The 6,724-nt window shown below is 39.0% G+C and overlaps 1 non-coding gene across 1 annotated transcript; it reads left to right on the top strand.

Annotated features, from left to right (window-relative positions):
- The first annotated feature begins 3,278 nt into the window (after positions 1-3,278).
- On the top strand, positions 3,279-3,412 carry LOC125997768 (small nucleolar RNA SNORA51). Its single transcript, XR_007491787.1, has one exon. It is a non-coding gene; the product is annotated as a small nucleolar RNA SNORA51 (small nucleolar RNA).
- The last annotated feature ends 3,312 nt before the right edge of the window (positions 3,413-6,724 follow it).

Here is a 6,724-nt window from a genome sequence, read left to right as displayed (position 1 = left end):
CCAACAAGAGCCAATAAGACCCATGATTTGGAAATAAAATCCAGATGTCCATTGATAGGTGAATAAAAATTTTGGTATATATATTTATAATTAAACCTTATTAAAAGAAGGAAATCCTATTACTTGCAACTACAATCCAACCACTTGCATTAGATTTCCTAGAACTTATGCTAAGCAAAGAGAAGTTAAAGAACCAATATTGTTAAGGTTGTATGTATTATTTTTGTGTCTTCCCCAAATTTGTATATCAAAGTATAATGTAATGGCATTTGGAAGAAGGGTCTTTGGGAATGGTTAGACTTAAGAACAAGGTCCTTAATGAGATTTGTATTCTAATGAGACTATGACATTTTGCTACCATGTGAAAGAGTGACAAGCAACTAAGGACAGAATTGAGTCTTTCTCACTGAATTTCTTGGTGGCTTGAATGGGGAAATTATTCTGATGAAGTCAATGTAATTCATCAGCATTGATTCCTATTTTGTATGAGAGGAATGAAGAAATTAATCAGTTTAACTCAAAAGGAAAAGACCCACCATTGCTGATTTCAAGGTTCATAAACCAATGTAAGTAAAAGCAAGTAGATTCTCCCTGGAATATCCAGAAGAAAAGCAGCCTGATAACATCTACATTTGAACCCAGTGAGACAAAATTTTAACCTCTAACCCACAGAACTGCAAGATATTTGTGATGCTTGAAGTCACTAACTTTGTTGTAAGCTGTCCCACAGTATTAAGAAACTCATATCAAGTGAATCGTCTCCTCTGTCTCCTTTCATTTTGTTCTTAGTGTGTGTCTAACTCATGGTAAACAACAGAGAGAAGTCAAGAGGAAGAATGGGAAGTTGGTTGTAGAACATCCCAAGGTTCTCCTGTAATTCTATTTTCCAGGATCACTCTCCTGCCACCTCTTCTTTGTTAGATTGCTTCATTCTCATCCGTTGGGTCTCTGCTCAGGTGTCAGGCTCAGAGAACCTCATCACTCCTAATCTCTACTCCAGACCTTCATCATTGTGTTTTCCCCTGGCAGATTAGCTCTGTGAAATCAAGGGCCTGATCTAGTTCACCTCTGAGTCTATCTGTAGTTCTGAATAGCACAAAGGCATCCTGTCAATATTTGATGAATGAGTGAATCCTTTAGAACCAACAAAGGAAATAAGATTGAGGCCATATACTTCCCTTAAATGAGGGCAAGAAAGACAACCATACTTACAGGTGCCTGCTTGCCTTCCTAGAGCTAAAGCCAGTGACTTTTGCAGGAGTTCCCTAAATTCATGGGAAATCTTCAATACATTAACATTTTTTAGTATTAAAAAAGAAAAGGTATTTATGTGCAAAGCCACTTATTTCTTTTATTTACAGATAAACCTTCTAATGTACAGTTGGGGTGCTACTCTCCAAGAGCCAGCATCAATATGTGTCACCATAAATCCAAGATAGAATTTAGCATTGACTTACACCAGACCAATGATGACTTTTGCTTGTACATAGAGCCTATATGTTGCTGGATGTGCAGATCCTGGGGGGTGGGGGAGGACCCCTGGAAACCTTCTCCTCTTTGACCAGCCTTTTCCTATTCTCCATGAAGGAAGTCAAAGGGAATGTTTCTTTTTTTTTGGGGGGGAGGGCCACACCCAGTGAGCACAGTGGTTATTCCTGGCTATCCACTCAGAAATCACTCCCGGCTTGGGGGACCATATGGGACATGGTGGGGGGGATCGAACTGCGGTCCATCCTAGGCTTGCATGTGCAAGGCAGACGCCTTACCACTTGCACCACCACTCGGCCCTGTTGTTTCTGGCTCTTTATCTCATCTTGATGAGTGGGAGCATACCCTTGAATTTTAGTTTTCTGTACTAAAAATAGTGGTAATCATCTTATGGGGTATTGAAGGGATTAGATGATCCATGCAATGCAATAAATTAAATCTCTGATGCAGTAAGATTAAATCACTTCATTGTCAGTTAACATTGGTTGCATGAAAAAGATAGCAAGGGGCCAGCCTATATCTGAACCTTTAAATAATAGTAAATGTCACTTATACCTGCACAAAATTACCCTCTTGAGTCTCTGCTGTGAGCATTAGAATTATACAATTTGAAATTTCTATTTATCCAAAGAGAACAAAAGAGTTAGAACTTGATGATCTTCCAAAACACCTACAGCCCTGATGCCTAAGGAAGATTCCTCAGAACTACTCAATCTCCAGCTAGTATAAAGATGTATGGAAATAAGTGGAACATAAATATATATTATTGCATGCCATTGAGGGTTGTTGCACAGTTCAAATTGACCATTGCATGGACAGATACCTTGGCCCTTGACAAATGTTGGCCGATATGTGAGGCACGAATAAGGGAACAGTGAAAATTCTCAGTAAAGGGCTATTGAAACTGACATGGAGAATGGCAATAATTTAGCAGAGCTTGGATATGTTCCTCTAGGGAAGTACTGTATTTTCCAGGGTATAAGACGACTTTTGAAACAAAGAAAAGTCAACTGAAAATCGGGGGTCGTCTTATATGCCGAGTATATCCCAAAAAATGTTTCAATATGCCACTAAACAAAAATTGTCTGAATATTGCCATAAAACGAATTTTCCAACTCGATCCTGCACCAATCACTGCCAGACTGATCAGACTGCCTCTCAACTCAGCCAATCCAAGCAGGCTTTTGATGCATGCAAATGAGACAATGTTCTGCACCAATCACTGCAAGGCTGCTTGGACTGCCTCTCAACTCAGTCAATCCAAGCAGGCTTTTGATGCATGCAAATTAGACAATGTTCTGAACCAATCACTGCAAGGATGCTTGGACCGCCTCTCTAACTCAGCAAATCCAAGCAGGCTTTTGATGCATGCAAATTAGACAATGTTGTGGACCTGAATCTACACTGTCAAAAGTCTGCTCAGATTGGCCAGAGTCAGGGAGGAAGTCTATGACAGTAGAACCTTTGGACCTTTGCTGGTTGTGATTGGCTCACTGTGGTACAGACAGTCGCAGCACAGGAACGTTCTGTCTGATACAGCGAAGAGAGGCCTAAACCTATGTTTTAACTGCAAAATTAGGGGGTCGTCTTATACGCCCAGTCATCTTATACGCCAGAAAATACAGTATCTTAATAGTTCTCCAACTCTCATTGCCTCTTCTAAACTTCCTAGAAGGTTAATGTTGCACTGGTAAAGGGTTTTATATATACATACACATATATATATACATACAATATATATATTTATGTATATATATAAATCAAGAACAAAAAAAGAAAAGAAAATATAAGGCCTCCCAATGCTTACCACAGACTGTGTTCTTTACACTGACTGTATAGAAAGAGGAGGTACAGTAAATGCACCCCATATACATCTCAACCCAGGCCCTTTGCCTGGTCTGTACTGTGAATTGGGGGGACAAAAAAAAAAAAGAAAGAAAAAAAAAGTTAATGGACTTCCTAGATTCTCATAAAGCTGTTGGAACTATAGACAATCATTGAAACATTATAACTTTAACTTGTGTGGGTTTGAGATAATTTTCCAGCCTATTTTTTATTTTTATTTTTTTATTTTTATTTTGATCATATTGGCTAACATCTTTCACAGTAGTATTTTAGGTACATATTAACATTGAATCAGGGGAATGCCCATCACCAAATTTGTTCTCCCCCCATCCCTGTTCCCTTCCTGCAACCCATATACCCCACCATCACCCCCCAGGCTGCTAGAGTAGGTGGTCCCCTCTTTGTCTAGCTCACTATTAGTGATCATATATCTGTTTGGTCCTGGTACCCTCCCTTGTTTCCCCCTCTATTTGAGAGGTGGAGCTATATAATTCAAGTTATGTGGTTTTGTTTGAAGGAAAGAAAAGCAATAGAATGGGGTAAAAAATAAATAAAAATAAAAATAAATGAATAAATAAATAAAATAAAATAAGCTGAAAATGGGTGGAGTCCTTCTAGAGGCTTTCAATCTCAGTTTGAGAGAGGCTATGAAAAAGGTAATTGAAACACCACCACAATACAGAAAGAAATATCAAATTACCACTGGATACAATGAGCTCTACAGCAATAAAGACAAACACCTCACAAAGTTTCGGTTCTGAAATCAAACTATGCCGGAGTGCAAAAGGAAAGAGAAAGATAAAATAAAATAAAATCGGAGACATTAATTTCAATGTCTACTCCAAAATAAAGAAGTCCAAAAAATCTATCAATCAATAAATATATATGTGGATAAAATGATTATTTTATGTTTTATGTTTGTTTGTTTGTTTTCCCCTACATAGGCTCAGTAACTATTGGGAATATTATAGAGGGAATTCCCTTGGCCTAGGAGATACAGGGTTTCTCCAACATCTGAAGTATACTGTCATGGGATTAACTATAGACTCCTTGCATGATCATTTACACTCCCCTCGGTGCTTTTGTGGTGTATGGAAGACTTCTGCTTAGTCATGTATGGTAAAATCAGACCTCTGTATCTAGAGATCTTGGTGTTTTCCAGCCTATTTTTGAGTAAAAATAAATAATTCTTCCAAGTCCTTTTTCACTGTGACTCTCATGATTGTACAGGCATTTCTGACAACACCAGACTAGACAACAGTCAATAATCCATTGATTAGAACTATGCTTTAGCTGTAAAAATCAGTCTCAGAGATCATCAGTCCTGGAGATGCCAACATTTGTTGTTAAATTTAATTTGGAATTTAATGATTGAGAAACTGGGTAAAGAAAACATCTGGGAACAAGTTTCAAATAGTCCAGATAAAATGAAAAAAAAAAAACACAACTTGATAAGAAATTCAACTTTTAAACTACTTAAGGGAAAACAGGGCTGAAGTTTGAATAAACCAACTTAACCATTTCTAAAATGAAAATCAATTATCTTTAGAAGAACGTAACAGAATCAAGGGTCTTTATTGTACATATCTTTACAATATCTTGTGAAAATATTAGTGATAGCATAGTGGGTAGAACATTTGCTTTGCAAGAAGCCTATTGAGGTTCAATTCCTGGCATCCCATATGGTTTCCTCAGCATCGCCACAAGTCATTCCTGAGTACATAGCCAGGAGTAATCCCTGAGCACTGCCAGTGTGGCCCCCAAACAAACAAAAAAAAAACTCCAAATAATATTTATTTATAATTCTAAATTACTAGACAGATCTATAGATCTATAGATTATCTTTTGCATGTAATAACTCAGCACAAAAACTTAGCAGTATACAAAACAAATTGTTATCATTATTTACATGCCTATGAATAGTCCAGTGGGTTCTATGTCCATCAGTGTGGATAGTTGAAATTTGGATTGGTAGTTATATTAATTTTTGATGGCATCTCTTATGTACCTGGGGCTAGAGTGCCGCTTTGGCTTTGTTTCTAATGTCTCAGACTCTGGCATTTTGGAGGCTGGAGAGATAGCATGGAGGTAAGGTGTTTGCTTTGCATGCAGAAGGATGGTGGGGCCGGGCGGTGGCGCTCGAGGTAAGGTGCCTGCCTTACCTGCGCTAGCCTAGGAGACGGACCGCAGTTCGATCCCCCGGCGTCCCATATGGTCCCCCAAGCCAGGAGCGACTTCTGAGCGCATAGCCAGGAGTAACCCCTGAGCGTCAGCGAGTGTGGCCCCCCCCCCCAAAAAAAAAAAAAAAAAAAAAAAAAAAGGATGGTGGTTCGAATCCCAGCATCCCGTATTGTTCCCTGAGCCTGCCAGGAGCTATTTCTGAGTGTGGAGCCAGGAGTAACCCCTGAGTGCTGCCGGGGTTACTATTTTGGGGCACAGAGTGATAGTGGGTAGGGAGCTTGCATATGGTCAATCCAAGTTCTCATATGGTTCCCTGAGCTTGCCAGAGTAATTTCTTAGTGCAAAGCCAGGAGTAGCAATATCAGGGGTGGCCCAAAACAAACAAAAAAAGTGAGCATGTTCTAATGGTGACGGATGATTGAGGAAAGAATGGAACTGCACCACACGTTTAAAAGCTTAGGTTCTAAGACAGCACACCGAGTCACTGATTTTCCTCTGAATTCCTTTGATCAATGAGAGCAACGGGAATTCTGGGAGGAGATGCATATTTTAAGTGCTTAGATAAGGGAAGAAGTGTCAGACTCATTTTTCAACCCATACACGATAGTTCTTAAATTCATTCTGTCTTTTTTTGGGCAGGGATGTGATCCTTGGAAATATCAGTGGTGAAGTAGAAAAAAATGAAGTGAAGGAAATCAAGCAAGATGAATTGAAGAGGGCTGGAGAGAATAGTAGGTTGGAAAGAGACAGAGGTAATTGCCTTGTATGTAACTGACCTGGACTTGATTCTCTGACATTCCATGAATATTTCTGAGCATTGTCAGGTGTGATCCATAAACTAAAAAAAGCTGCATCAAACAGATTATTGCTGAGGGCAACTGGCATGAAATTTCCCCCCCCCCCCATGGGACTCTATTCATCATAACAGCAGCTTCTTGGGGCATTGGTTCATTCTCTTTGGTACTTGGAATTTACCTTCTTAAAATGTTTTTGTTGTTTCTGAAAGAGTTGAAGCTGGGATTTCTTTCAGGTCAAGTCAAAACTGAACTAGGATAACACAATGAAAAATGTAGCACATGAATTCATTTAAAAGAGGAAGACATGCTGGAATTCCTTATGAACTTGAGAGGATCCTGCATATATATGTAATCCATGCAAAGGAAGTTTAAAATAGCTTTACCTATATGTACAGGTAAGCAAAAGATCTATG

The sequence above is a fragment of the Suncus etruscus genome, chromosome 19 (assembly GCF_024139225.1).
Source record: "Suncus etruscus isolate mSunEtr1 chromosome 19, mSunEtr1.pri.cur, whole genome shotgun sequence".
Lineage (NCBI taxonomy): Eukaryota > Metazoa > Chordata > Mammalia > Eulipotyphla > Soricidae > Suncus > Suncus etruscus.
Note: the sequence above shows the minus strand (reverse complement) of the source record. Positions and strands in the feature narration are given on the sequence as shown.